Here is a 15697-nt window from a genome sequence, read left to right as displayed (position 1 = left end):
TTGGAAGCACACGTTTGAAAGTAGTCACAGCAATGAAAGCAAAATATATCAAAGAACTTCTCAATTGCAATGTACACAGAAAATACATGTGATTATATTTTAGCATAACTTCAAAGCAAAGAATAAAAGTCAAAATTCATCACCGTAGGGCCTGCTCGTCATCTTTCTCATGCTTGCAAGTTGATGACTCCTGTTCAACTGCAAGAAAGAGATTTTCCACCCAAACGGGAGGTCAGGCAGCTGATGCTGCTCCTGACTGAAGTCCTGGAAAATTCCCCCTTGTTGCTGCCCAGGGACACCGTAAAAAGCCTGCTTACAGGTCCCTTCCTCTCAGAGTTGGGAAATAAACAAGCCATTGGAGTTTGGCCAGATCTCCCAAACCTCACCTCTTCCCAAGGCTGAGTAGAAAGGAAAACACAAAATATACGCGCTCTTATCAGGCTAGGGTTTGGTGTGAACAGAATACGAAAAACACAACTTGGTCTATCATGTGGAAAAACACAGCTCATCTGCAATGTCTCAACTGCAATGTCGAACTCCACGATAAAGCCAATAGGCAGCTAAACTGAATACAGGATGTAATGTCTAATGCCACGTTAAAGCCAATAGGCAGCTAACCTAAAAACCATATGTAATGTCTAATGCCACGTTAAAGCCAATAGGCAGCTAAACTGAATACAACATGTAATGTGCTACTGATGAACATTGAACAACCAATATGCGCAGTGGTGAAACACAAAGTCATTGGTCAAACACAATTAATGGCATTACAGCATCACAGCATGATAAGCCTAGTGCCACTATTTCTATCAATAAATCTACTTTAACTCATTTACATCATGAAAAGGAACCAATAAAGCTAATAAGCATAGAGTGAAAACATTCTACAGGAGCAGATGAGAAATTACGGACGGAGGGAGGTGATATGTAAATTACTATAATTGGCAGATGATGTGCTAATAAACGTCAATATACATCTCAGATACATGTCACGATCTCAGACACCTTTGCAATGACTGTTCGCTACATAGACCTGATTATGTTCCAGTAATTGTGGTGCTATATTTTAGCTCTAATGTTGAATGTTTTAGGCTATTGAACCAAATTGGTTAATTACTGAATAATCATTGAGTTTGAGTTAACCTCTTCAAACCTCGTCACCATTAAGTCATACGTTCATTGGTGCACTTACCTCAGTAAACATTACAGACATGCACAGTAGTCTCTCTACTTATTATTGGCTCAAATTACAAAGTATAGTTTGAAATTTACTCCCCTAGGTTCCACCCACATTTGGATTTATTCTGCCATTACCTCTGGAATTCACAATTTCACAAGCTGAGGCAGTTAAAGCTGATAAATAATCTCCCTAGGTTTCATTATTCTTTCCAATCTCCTGATTCAAAGAAATTATTCAGTCATCCCTCACTATGTATGGAAAACTCTAAACATTTTGGAGTCATTCTCTCTGATGTCTGATTCACCAGCTGCGTCCGCCTCTCTTCATTTAGTTGAAGATAAACAGACATTTGTTTGTACATTTCAGTGACCAACCTCCTTATCATGAAACTCGGAATCCACCTCTCACATTCCTTAGGTTTGGACCAACTATGATAGCAAAGTAGCAAGTGGGGCGCAATGCTCCAGGCCTGGAAAACTCAGGAGAACGATGAGGTCCAGAAATTCAGGTACCCTTTTGGATGGAAGAGAAAAGTAAAATTCCATGCTCAACAATGGGGAAATTATTCAAATTTTGTGGAAAGTTAAACATTTCCAGCTTTAAAATGTAGGAACAAATGACTGAAAAGAAACAGCTGTCAGACGTTTGAAGACCTATGACACAATCTGACAGACCTTTGTTTTTAAAGACTGTGAACAAAACCATAGCCATTTGGTTTTGAAACAATTCTACTGTAGAGGCCAGCAGTGAGGATGACTGAGGAGGATGTTGCTGTCATCAATTTTAAGAAAGCTTTTGAGGCAATCTATGGAAGCCTTTTGCTTCTTAACTCTAAAAGAAGGCAATTAATTCTTTCCATTTAGAACGTTATTAGTCAAATTGTTCTTAAAACGTCCAGTAGTGAAGAAGAAATCAGGGCAACATCATTGCTATCATCCAGCACATGGAATAAATTAAATAATATAAAACAACAAAATAGATATAGGAGACAACAGAAAATGATAAACTGAATAAATAGTAAAAAAGGGGAATGTAGCTGCAGACCTATCGAACCTTTTCATTAACAGGAGTGTCTTACAGATGGTCAGTCTTTAAAATTCATAGAACAGCAAAGCAAAATCTCGAAGACATTATTCCTATTGTAGTACAATAAGTTGTTCAGGTTTTCAGTGGGAGGGTAACAATTTATAATTTCAGCAGGTGCTAAAGATTTTTATGTGTTTCTGTTTTTGTGCATCATTAAAACATGGACAGTATATTTGAATATATGTGGTTACACATGAACACTGATATAGCACTATTGCTTTTGAAACAGATTTTCTATGATGTGCAGAAGTGCATTTTTTTCTGTTATTGTTAACTAGGCCTCAATTTAAGTATAAACACCATCTTGTCCAAGATGGAAGTCATACTTGTCACTCTTGTCTACACCACCCCCCAGCCCATGTCTCTTTTCGCAGTTTCTGCAGCACACAATCAAGCTGGGATTTGGATTTACTTGTTTATTTCCACTGTCATTGTTTATGCTGCTCTTCTTGGCTCAGTTATGAAACTGCAACTGTTTTTCTCGGAATCATTCCACTGTTTTACTGTGCTCTGTTCATTCATATACCACAATGTTCATGTTTCTAATTCGTTATACATCTCCTGATGACATTAGAATAAATAGGGGAGAATAATTTATTCATGAAGTGGGATAGTGCTTAGGTAATATAACGTTTGAATTTATTGTGCTCTGATTTGCTGATAAACTAATATATTTGCTCACACCACAGTTAATATATGGAAATAATATATAAAAACCCTCATTGTGGGAGTGAGCAAGAAGAATTTACTGCTCTACTAGGGATGCTGTCCATTACTCTTCCAATGTTGCAATCTTGGCATTAGAATAAATTCTGATTTTACCTTTCTCTATATTACCTTTTTCATTGACAACATCCATGGCATTGACTCTGCATTGCTTTGCCTTTGAATTTTGTAATAAAACCCTTTAACGTTTCTGTTGATCTAGAATTCAATTATTGAGTGGGCTCTGTTAATTAATTGTTTACTGATATCATGAAGCATTGGGTGGTGCCTTAACACAAGAACACATTGCCTCAAGAAATTGAGGTTTCTCACCATTCCTGATCCAATAAAACTAGCAGTTTGATTGAAACAATTTTTGGTTTTTCTAGAAACTCTGGGTACCACACAAGAAAACAGGCTGCTGGTCCTGAATTTGGGCTACTCAAAACTAATTTGGGTTTTATGCAAAATCCTGAGCTCATGCCTTTTTATATGGACATATTTAGGGACCAGTTGCCCTTCCTCGTTTAATGTTTTTTAAATTGCCACAATATTGTATTGGTACAATTACCAAAAGCTAAAATTAGGTTTTTCAAGAGCAAATTCCTTTTGCAAACAAAAACACTTTTTATTGTGCTCGTGCAAAAGCATACATTTAAATAACACAAGTACTAAATGCAAGCTTTGTTGTAGGTAATCATACTTAGAAGTTATAGGCCTGCAAGTGAAGTAAGTAGGTGCTAATTTAAGTCTTCTGTTAGTTAGTGAATAGGCATTTGTTTAGTACTAGGTAATATATAGTGAGGTTCTCACTTGGAGGGGAGGAGGCAACAGGAAAGATGAATCATGAGAAGAACTGTTGGGAACTCAATATGTGGAGAATGTACCTTTTCGACATCTACAGATCATTGTACAAACATGAGAAAACGGGGAATTTGCTTATTCCCAGGAGTTTACTGAAATCTCATTGGATGACACAGAATCTGAATGAAAACATGTTGTCACCTAGAAAATTGTCTGTTATATTAGTGAGTGTTCCTAGATCAGGATGGGACTTTTCTCTGCTCTTTTCGCTTAGGAGGGGTTTTTCCCTTGAGCTTCTGTCACTCACATGAGCTGAGCATCTTATATCTCTCTACATGAGAGGTTACTTAGCCTATACACTTCTGATGTCTGCTGATTTATAGTTGAGAATACTTTCCAGTTCAGCATTTAAAGGCTTTATGCCTATACCTTGGCTTCTCTCATCAGAACTCTTCATTGAGTATCTGAACTGACACCTTATTCTACCTTATTCTAATTTAGACTAGGGAACTTCTTTTATGGAACACTGTGGGAGGCCCTGGTTTGTAGTGGGCACCACAGGTACTTACACCTTATACCAGGTCTAGTTATCCCTCATTAGTGAAATGTAGGCACTGTCTAGAAGCCAGGCTGTCTAGAGGTAGCTGTAGGTAGAGCAGCCAGGGCTGAGCTAGGAAACATGCAAAGCTCTTGCAATACCATTGTAGTCACACAGTACTCACACACAAGAATGACAATACTGAGTGTTACCAAAAGTAAAGGTACCTTATTTTAGAGGCTATACTCCCTTAGGAGGTAAGTAAAACACAAAATAAATAAACACTAGTAACCAAAATCAGGTAAGTACATAGTCATAAACTAGTGCAAATAGTGAAAATCACCATAGGCTAGAATCGGCCTAGAGGCAACACAGACCATATATTAAAATAGTGGAATGCGAAAGTTGGTTCCTCCCCTAGGCAAGAGTAGTGTGTAGAGGGGCTCTAGGAGTGTCAGAAAACACCAAAGGTTAGTGTCAACATCAGGACAGTGCGCGCTCTACGGGTGACAAAAATGCAAAAACCCAGCCTTTATGCAAGAGCATAATTCATGCATTGTGTTTATATGCAGTATGTTAACCTTTTGCATTGCAGACTTTAACCTTGAAAAACACTATTAATGATGTTTGCAATAACTGTTCATTTGCCAGGTATTGCTGCAGGCTCACTGAGTGTGTTAGGGTGTGGTCCCTTTCTAGGACTTTCTAGAAGTTTCCCTTGCAGCATGACTGGGTGTGGTTTGTGGGCTGGGCCAGACAATATATAATGAAGCCAGCCTAGCTCCACTTGCTCACTATTCAGAGGTCCCGGTGCAGAGCAGCAGCAACTTCCTGAGCTCCTGTTACGGAGGCCTACCTTGATGTTCCGGTCCTGCCCCACATTATATTGGTTATCCTTGAGCAGGGCGGTAAGGCGGAGGTCGGGCTGGGCCCCCGACCCCGTTCTCAAAGACTCTCAAGTTTTGGGCCTACTTTTGAAACTTTCAGAGTGCGCGATTCATTACTCTCATGTAAACATTGGCATTCAGATCGGCAACAGCTTGCACGATAATTTCATGGCATTTGCATATTCTTGTTTGAATCGGCAGTGTGCACGATTCATTTCCCGCATGTAAAACTTGATGTTCAGATCGGCAATAGCTTGTGCGATCATTTCATGGCATTTGCATATTCTTGTTTGAATCGGCAGTGTGCGCGATTCATTTCCCGCATTTAAAACTTGATGTTCAGATCGGCAACAGCGTGCGCGATCATTTCATGGCATTTGCATATTCTTGTTCAAATTGGCAGTGTGCGCGATTCATTTCAAGCATGTAAACCTTGATGTTCAGATCGGCAACAGTGTGCGCGATCAGTTCATGGCATTTGCATATTCTTGTTCAAATCCGCAGTGTGCGTGATTCATTTCCAGCATGTAAAACTTGACGTTCAGATCGTCAACAGTGTGCGTGATCATTTCATGGCAATTAAAACTTTGGTGTGTTGTGTTTGATGAGGTGCATACATTTATCCCAAGCTTTTGGGATTTTCTGTGAAGATGCTAAATTCAAAATGTGACATTCTTTGTGCATATTAAGCCCTAGTACAATTCCTATTGTTTTCCAGGGAATGTTTCAGATAGCCTTTTGTCCTCATGTAAAAATGTAATGTTAATTCTGAAACATTATTCTAGAAGGTTCTTGTATTTCTAGACAGTATGTGATATTTCATGAAAAGCTCATATGAAACGTATTATCCCATTCTTGATTTTTTCCAGGTACCTAGATTTCTGGAGGTCTAGTTATAGTCACTTCTTAGGTTATCCATTGTTACAGTATGAGAACTCTTAGAACCATAGTCTATTGAAAGTCAATGTGATTGTATCTTGATATTGTGTTGTTTAACCTTTTGCTTCCTACAGGTCTCCTTCCCAGCTGTTCCCTTCCTAATCCCCTTTTCCCCCACTTGGACTCTCTCAGGCTCTGTGATATTTCTATCGGAGCTTTGCAGCTGTCTAGTGGTGGACATGTTGGGAACATGCGCAGGCCCCGAGGATCTGGTCTCTGTGACAGTTAGTAAAGTACCCCAACCCAGAGCCCAGGAAAATAGTAATAAAGTACAGCAAGTTTCCTCAGAACACACTAGGAGTCATGGTGAAGAATTATGCAAAAACCAAGCAAGACTGCAGAACTCCAAGCAATGGATTCCTGGACCTAAAGACCTGTGGAAAGAGGAGACCAATCCAAAGAACAGAGGAAGAGTCCAGGAAGAACAGGAGCCCCTGCTAACCCGGATAAAGGTGCAAAAGTGGATTCTCCGGTTAGAAGAAAAAGTCAGAGATGCACCAACGAAGACAGCTGCGGGTTCCTGCTTGGTGCAGAAGATGTCCCACGTCGAGTAGAAGAATGCAGGCTGGTTTTTGTCATTGGTTTCCGCCAACAAGCCTTGGCTCACGCAAAAGATGGGGTTGGTGGGAAAAGGCGCTACCTGGACCTAGGAGGGACCTGGGGGTCTCAACTCAGACTGAGGAGACAGAAGTGGCTCTCAGCACTTCAGGGAGCCCTCAGAAGACCAGGCAGCACCCACCGGAGTCCCAGGACACAGAGACAAAGGAGTTGCAAATCGCGGTCATCACAGCACTACACAAAGGGATCCCACGCCTCCGGAGAACAACTCAGGGAGTGAGCATCACAGGATAGAGTGCTGGGGACTTGGGCTACACTGTGCATGAAGGATTCCTTGGAGAAGCACACAGAAGCTCTAGGAGCTGCAAAACACGTGATGCACAGGGGTACTCTCTGACTCGGGGATGCAAGCTCTTACCTCCAACAAATTTGGACAGTTGGACCTTGGGACAGTCTGGGTCACTTTGGTCTACCACCTGTGTTTCAGGATCCATGCTTGTCGTCAGGAGAGGGGACCCAGAGTACTCGTCTTCACTGCAGAGGGGTGCCTGCTGAAGCAGTTAAGTGACTCCGTCACTCCACGGGAGAGTCCTTCGGTCTTTCTGGTGCAGGATGAAGACAGGCAGTCCTCGGAGCATGCACGACCTGGAAACTGTTGCCGTTGCTGTCAGGAGCTGAGGTTACAGAGTTGCAGTAACCTTCTTGAATACTTTGTTGTAGTTGTAGAGTTCCTGGAGCAGTTCTGCGGTTGATCTGACGGTAGAAGGTGAAGCAGAGGTTGCAGAGGAGCCCTGCTGGAATCTTGCAAAACCGAATCTGTAGAAACATCCAGAGGAATAAATAGCCCTGAGAGGGGGATTGGTCACCTAACCAGGTAAGCACCTATCAGGAGAGGTCTCTGACATCACCTGCGGGCACTGGCCACTCAGATGCTCCCGGAGTTCCCTGACCATCCTGAAAACAAGATGGCAGAACACAGGGGCACTCTGGAGGAGCTCTGGGCACCACACCTGGGGTGGTGATGGACAGGGGAGTGGTCTCTCCCATTTCCTTTGTCCAGTTTCACGCCAGAGCAGTGACTGGGGGCCCCAGAACCGGTGTAGACTGGATTATGCAAGGAGGGCACCATTTGTGCCCTTCAAAGCATTTCCAGAGGCTGCGGGAGGATACCCCTCCCATGCCTATAACACCTATTTCCTAAAGGAAGTGCATTGTTCTGCCTTCCTGGGATTGAGCTGCTCAAGCCCCAGGAGGGCAGAAGCCTGTCTGTGAGGTGGCAGTAGCTGGGGCTGCAGTAGAAACCTCAGAGAGCTGGTTTGGCAGTACTGGGGGTCCATGGTTGAGCCCCCAGAGTGCAGGGAATTGCCCCCCCCAATACTAGAATTAGATTGGGGGTACAATTTCTCAATCTTAGACACCTCGCATGGCCATATTCAGGGTTGCCATTGTGAAGCTACATATATGTATTGACATACATGTTGTTCATACTTATAATGGCGTCCCCACACTCACAGTCTGGGATATTGGTCCTGGACAATGTGGAGGCACCTCTGCTAATGCAGGAGTGGCCTCACACACATTAACTTTGCACCTAGCCTTCAGGAACTGAAGGTTAGATTATATAGGTGACTTATAAGTTACCTGGTACAGTGAATATGGCTGTGAAATAGTGCCTGCACTATTTCACTCAGGCTGCAGTGGCAGTCCTGAAGAAGTGTTTGTATGAGCTCCTCATGGGTGGCAAGGGAAATGCTGCAGCTCATAAGGATCTCCTGTAACACCATTGTCCTGGGTACCTAAGTACCATATATTAGGGACTTGTAAGGGGGTCCACTATGCCAATCTGGAGTGAAATAAGTGGTCACTAGACTATAGTGACAAATTTGGAAACAGAGAGAGCATGAGCACTGGAGTACTGATTAGCAGGACTCCAGTGACACAGTCAAGCATACTGACAACACAATAAAACATACTGACATATAGGCCACAAACTATGAGCACTGAGGTCCTGACTAGCATGATCCCAGTGAGACAGTAAAAACACACTGACAAACAGGCAGAATTTGGAGGTGACATGCCAGGAAGGATAGTACTTTCCTACAAACACACTTGCTGTTCTAATACATTATTAACTGTAATCATAAAAAACATTGTATTCTATTTTATAATAAAATATACATTTTTGGATGTATTAATTTTAATGCTAAGATGTAAAATATTAATACTCATTAAATAAATAATGAAAAACTAAAATAATTAAAAATAAAACCCTTCTACTCACACTGGTTCTCTTTATTTGACTGTACTAAAAGTCTTTAACGATTTATTTCCATCTGTTAAGGTGGATGATTACTCCTTTATATGTCTTTTTGTCGGAAACAAAGTTCTAAAGGAACGGTGCCAGGAGAATATTTAATGATTACCTGCAAAGATTGAAATATGGAAAACCCCGCTCCATCAAGTGGTAGCGAGAGGATGGTTTATATCATAGGAGAAAAGGAGCTGAAATATTGGCAACTGCACCAATATATATTGTTCCAAACTCTACTGTTCCAGGTGCTGTTGGAGGAGTAGCCGCAACAGGGTTTATTCCAACATTGCAAAACCCACAAATTGTTGCTTTGACCCCACCACAAAATGTTCAATCATTAAGAGAGGGGAGAAGGATTCTCTTTACAACATCTATTGCACAGTGACAGGCAGGACCATTTTATCATGGGATTCTTCCCCCATGTTTTGAAGAAACTTCAGAAAATAAAAGGATGGCAGAGACAGAGGAATGATCTACTAGCCAGGAAAGGGTAAGGCCTCTCAGTTTGCCAAACTTAAAGGTGGAATTAGATGAAATTAATAGAGGGTATCTCAATATTTCACATTTGAATCAATATCAGGGAAATGAATTGATAGATGTGAGTAATGAAACCACAAGAGGAACAGCTACCACGCATGAAAAAGTGACTGAGCTGGCAGGAAAATACAAGGTGGATCTCTTTAAAAGTGTTCTTTTACAAAAATGTTTCAGGGCACAGTTAAATGATAAAGCTATTGTGACAATGTGGTTTTCAGGAATGAAATTACACTTTTCAGAGTTGGGAAAGATAGAGCAAGACAGGTTATAGAACAAGTGGGCAAAGAAACACAGGGAAAAAAGAAACAATAAGTTGTTTACCACTATGAATGGTACATTACCATCAGTGGCTCCAGATAAAGATTAGGCTCTAACTATCCCTACAAGGGAGACACCAGGTAGAAGATATGTTCATGTACTGTGGAGTGAAAGTGATCTTGAGACATTCATCAACAACTTTCTTAAGCTAAGAGAGAATCTCACTCAGTAATACACACAGTTTGACAGATTTGCAAAACTTTCAAAGGTTTTGTGCACAGACTTGTATACATTCTTTGATATTGTGATACCAAGTGACCTATGGGCTGAATGTAAAATAGCTGTGCAATGGCAACTTACTGAGCCTCCAAGAGATGCACGTACTTTTGCACCTTCACCTGTGGTGATGACAAAGTATGAAGAGGTGATTACCTTTTTGAAAGGAAAAGTTCCAGCAAGGGATACTGATAGGTTAAAAATCAAAAGAACTCCAGGGATTGAAACCATGTTAAAACAAGGGATTTTGAAAGAAATGTTGGAAGTCCGTGCAATTTGCCAATCATTGGCTTGCTGAAGCCCAACAGAAAGTATCAAATTGTACAAAATCTTTGAAAAATTAACAATATAGTTTTCCCGTGGTACTGAATCCAGCAACAATACTATTTCAGATTCCCTGCACTGTAGAATGGTTTACCATTGTGGATTTCTGCCAGGCCTTTTTCTCTATTCAGTTGCATGGGGACAATCAATTCTTGTTCTAATATATATTCAGAGATAACATTTTGTCATGGTGCCAGGTTCCACAATGGTATACAGAGAGCCCTTTGATCTTTAATTAGATCTTAAGGAGAAGTCTTGAGAACTTACAAATGGCTTGCAATTCAGTTCTTGGGCAGTATATCAATGAGCTGATTGTGGCAACTAGTACACAGGAACCTTGTAAACAGGATACTAATGTTCTTTTAAATCATTTAGCTGATAATGGACACAAGGTGCAAATTACAATACTGTCAAGAAGAATTTAGGACATCTCATTGAAAAAGGAATGAGGAAGGCGTCACAAGATAATAATAATAATAATAATAACAATAATAACAATAACAATAATAATAATAATAATAATAATAATATTAATGTGATTTGTAGAGCACATGGTTACTCCAAACGGAGTGTGCTAGCGCTAAGATGGAAACAGCAGGCCCTAACCCTAAGCCAAAGACAATCAGTTACGGCTGCCTAAAAAACCATGTCTTAAGTTTCTTACGAAAAACTACGTCAGGGCTTTCCAATCTTAGGTCAATGGGCAGGGAGTTCCAGAGTTTAGAGGCTAAAAGAGACTTCGCAAAAACAACAAGTGATGGACGGAATGCTGAACATTGTCAAACACTCACCCCCAGTCATAGATCTGGGTTTAATCCATCGTTCTTTTGCTCACCATGCCACCCCAGTTTGGACCTAGCCATATGCAAATCAGTCTTGACCCTGTTCCTCATGGGAACAGTCCAGACCGAACTGCCAAGCCAGGTCCTCACTGGACCGGAAACAAGCATCCTGGGACCGGTTTCGGGGTTTCACCCCTCATCAGCCAGGCTAGCTTGAATCCAGTGGCATGGGAAGCACGGGACCCACGTCTGGGCATACCCTTCCCACTTAGAGCGACAAAGCAAAAACAACAAGTGATGGACGGAATGCTGAACATTGTCAAACACTCACCCCCAGTCATAGATCTGGGTTTAATCCATCGTTCTTTGCTCACCATGCCACCCCAGTTTAGACCTAGCCATATGCAAATCAGTCTTGACCCTGTTCCTCATGGGAACAGTCCAGACCGAACTGCCAAGCCAGGTCCTCACTGGACCGGAAACAAGCATCCTGGGACCGGTTTCGGGGTTTCACCCCTCATCAGCCAGGCTAGCTTGAATCCAGTGGCATGGGAAGCACGGGACCCACGTCTGGGCATACCCTTCCCACTTAGGGCGACAAAGCAAAAACAACAAGTGATGGACGGAATGCTGAACATTGTCAAACACTCACCCCCAGTCATAGATCTGGGTTTAATCCATCGTTCTTTTGCTCACCATGCCACCCCAGTCTTGACCCTGTTCCTCATGGGAACAGTCCAGACCGAACTGCCAAGCCAGGTCCTCACTGGACCGGAAACAAGCATCCTGGGACCGGTTTCGGGGTTTCACCCCTCATCAGCCAGGCTAGCTTGAATCCAGTGGCATGGGAAGCACGGGACCCACGTCTGGGCATACCCTTCCCACTTAGGGCGACAAAGCAAAAACAACAAGTGATGGACGGAATGCTGAACATTGTCAAACACTCAACCCCAGTCATAGATCTGGGTTTAATCCATCGTTCTTTTGCTCACCATGCCACCCCAGTTTGGACCTAGCCATATGCAAATCAGTCTTGACCCTGTTCCTCATGGGAACAGTCCAGACCGAACTGCCAAGCCAGGTCCTCACTGGACCGGAAACAAGCATCCTGGGACCGGTTTCGGGGTATCACCCCTCATCAGCCAGGCTAGCTTGAATCCAGTGGCATGGGAAGCACGGGACCCACGTCTCCCACTTAGGGCGACAAAGCAAAAACAACAAGTGATGGACGGAATGCTGAACATTGTCAAACACTCACCCCCAGTCATAGATCTGGGTTTAATCCATCGTTCTTTTGCTCACCATGCCACCCCAGTTTGGACCTAGCCATATGCAAATCAGTCTTGACCCTGTTCCTCATGGGAACAGTCCAGACCGAACTGCCAAGCCAGGTCCTCACTGGACCGGAAACAAGCATCCTGGGACCGGTTTCGGGGTATCACCCCTCATCAGCCAGGCTAGCTTGAATCCAGTGGCATGGGAAGCACGGGACCCACGTCTGGGCATACCCTTCCCACTTAGGGCAACAAAGCAAAAACAACAAGTGATGGACGGAATGCTGAACATTGTCAAACACTCACCCCCAGTCATAGATCTGGGTTTAATCCATCGTTCTTTTGCTCACCATGCCACCCCAGTTTGGACCTAGCCATATGCAAATCAGTCTTGACCCTGTTCCTCATGGGAACAGTCCAGACCGAACTGCCAAGCCAGGTCCTCACTGGACCGGAAACAAGCATCCTGGGACCGGTTTCGGGGTTTCACCCCTCATCAGCCAGGCTAGCTTGAATCCAGTGGCATGGGAAGCACGGGACCCACGTCTGGGCATACCCTTCCCACTTAGGGCGACAAAGCAAAAACAACAAGTGATGGACGGAATGCTGAACATTGTCAAACACTCAACCCCAGTCATAGATCTGGGTTTAATCCATCGTTCTTTTGCTCACCATGCCACCCCAGTTTGGACCTAGCCATATGCAAATCAGTCTTGACCCTGTTCCTCATGGGAACAGTCCAGACCGAACTGCCAAGCCAGGTCCTCACTGGACCGGAAACAAGCATCCTGGGACCGGTTTCGGGGTATCACCCCTCATCAGCCAGGCTAGCTTGAATCCAGTGGCATGGGAAGCACGGGACCCACGTCTGGGCATACCCTTCCCACTTAGGACGTGGGTCCCGTGCTTCGCATGCCACTGGATTCAAGCTAGCCTGGCTGATGAGGGGTGAAACCCCGAAACCGGTCCCAGGATGCTTGTTTCCAGTCCAGGGAAGACCTGGCCTGGCAGTTCGGGCTGGACTGTTCCCATAGGGAACAGGGTCAAGACTGATTTGCATATGGCTGGGTCCAAACTGGAATGGCATGGGCAGCAAAAAAACGATGGATTAAACCCAGATCTGTGACTGGGGGTGAGTGTTTGCATTGTCAGCACTCCGTCCATCATCATTTTGTTTTGTTAATGTCGCCCTAAGTGGGAAGGGTATGCCCAGACGTGGGTCCCGTGCTTCCCATGCCCCTGGATTCAAGCTAGCCTGGCTGATGAGGGGTGAAACCCCGAAACCGGTCCCAGGATGCTTGTTTCCAGTCCAGGGAAGACCTGGCCTGGCAGTTCGGGCTGGACTGTTCCCATAGGGAACAGGGTCAAGACTGATTTGCATATGGCTGGGTCCAAACTGGAATGGCATGGGCAGCAAAAAAACGATGGATTAAACCCAGATCTGTGACTGGGGGTGAGTGTTTGCATTGTCAGCACTCCGTCCATCATCATTTTGTTTTGTTAATGTCGCCCTAAGTGGGAAGGGTATGCCCAGACGTGGGTCCTGTGCTTCCCATGCCACTGGATTCAAGCTAGCCTGGCTGATGAGGGGTGAAACCCCGAAACCGGTCCCAGGATGCTTGTTTCCAGTCCAGGGAAGACCTGGCCTGGCAGTTCGGGCTGGACTGTTCCCATAGGGAACAGGGTCAAGACTGATTTGCATATGGCTGGGTCCAAACTGGAATGGCATGGGCAGCAAAAAAACGATGGATTAAACCCAGATCTGTGACTGGGGGTGAGTGTTTGCATTGTCAGCACTCCGTCCATCATCATTTTGTTTTGTTAATGTCGCCCTAAGTGGGAAGGGTTTGCCCAGACGTGGGTCCCGTGCTTCCCATGCCACTGGATTCAAGCTAGCCTGGCTGATGAGGGGTGAAACCCCGAAACCGGTCCCAGGATGCTTGTTTCCAGTCCAGGGAAGACCTGGCCTGGCAGTTCGGGCTGGACTGTTCCCATAGGGAACAGGGTCAAGACTGATTTGCATATGGCTGGGTCCAAACTGGAATGGCATGGGCAGCAAAAAAACGATGGATTAAACCCAGATCTGTGACTGGGGGTGAGTGTTTGCATTGTCAGCACTCCGTCCATCATCATTTTGTTTTGTTAATGTCGCCCTAAGTGGGAAGGGTATGCCCAGACGTGGGTCCCGTGCTTCCCATGCCACTGGATTCAAGCTAGCCTGGCTGATGAGGGGTGAAACCCCGAAACCGGTCCCAGGATGCTTGTTTCCAGTCCAGGGAAGACCTGGCCTGGCAGTTCGGGCTGGACTGTTCCCATAGGGAACAGGGTCAAGACTGATTTGCATATGGCTGGGTCCAAACTGGAATGGCATGGGCAGCAAAAAAACGATGGATTAAACCCAGATCTGTGACTGGGGGTGAGTGTTTGCATTGTCAGCACTCCGTCCATCATCATTTTGTTTTGTTAATGTCGCCCTAAGTGGGAAGGGTTTGCCCAGACGTGGGTCCCGTGCTTCCCATGCCACTGGATTCAAGCTAGCCTGGCTGATGAGGGGTGAAACCCCGAAACCGGTCCCAGGATGCTTGTTTCCAGTCCAGGGAAGACCTGGCCTGGCAGTTCGGGCTGGACTGTTCCCATAGGGAACAGGGTCAAGACTGATTTGCATATGGCTGGGTCCAAACTGGAATGGCATGGGCAGCAAAAAAACGATGGATTAAACCCAGATCTGTGACTGGGGGTGAGTGTTTGCATTGTCAGCACTCCGTCCATCATCATTTTGTTTTGTAAAAGAGACTTCCCCATACACACTCTTGTTGTTCTTGGGATGACTAAGCGGGAAGCTCCAGCAGATCTGTGGTCTCTGTTCGAAACATACCTTTTTACCAGGTTGTGAAGATAGCAGGGGCCTTTCCCATTTAGGATTCTGTGACAAAAGATTAAAGCCTTAAAGGGACCTTTCTTACTAAAAGGAAGCAAGTGTAACCTGTTGAAAGCAGACCCAGTAGGCGCTCACCTGGAGATTTTAGGCAGAAGGCGTGCCACCGCATTTTGCACTCTATGGAGTTTAGCTAGTCTACCTTATGATACCCCAAGATACAACACATTAAAATAGTGTAACCTTGAAATCACTAAGGCCTGGATTACTGATTTCCTGGACTCAACAGCTAGAAAGCCTATGGTTTTGCTTAAAATGTTTAGGATGCCAAATCACTTTCCTGCCAAACAGGAAATCTGGTTT

Source organism: Pleurodeles waltl, chromosome 1_2 (genome assembly GCF_031143425.1).
Source record: "Pleurodeles waltl isolate 20211129_DDA chromosome 1_2, aPleWal1.hap1.20221129, whole genome shotgun sequence".
Lineage (NCBI taxonomy): Eukaryota > Metazoa > Chordata > Amphibia > Caudata > Salamandridae > Pleurodeles > Pleurodeles waltl.
The sequence above is the reverse complement of the archived record's forward strand: the minus strand, read 5'-3'. Positions refer to the sequence as shown.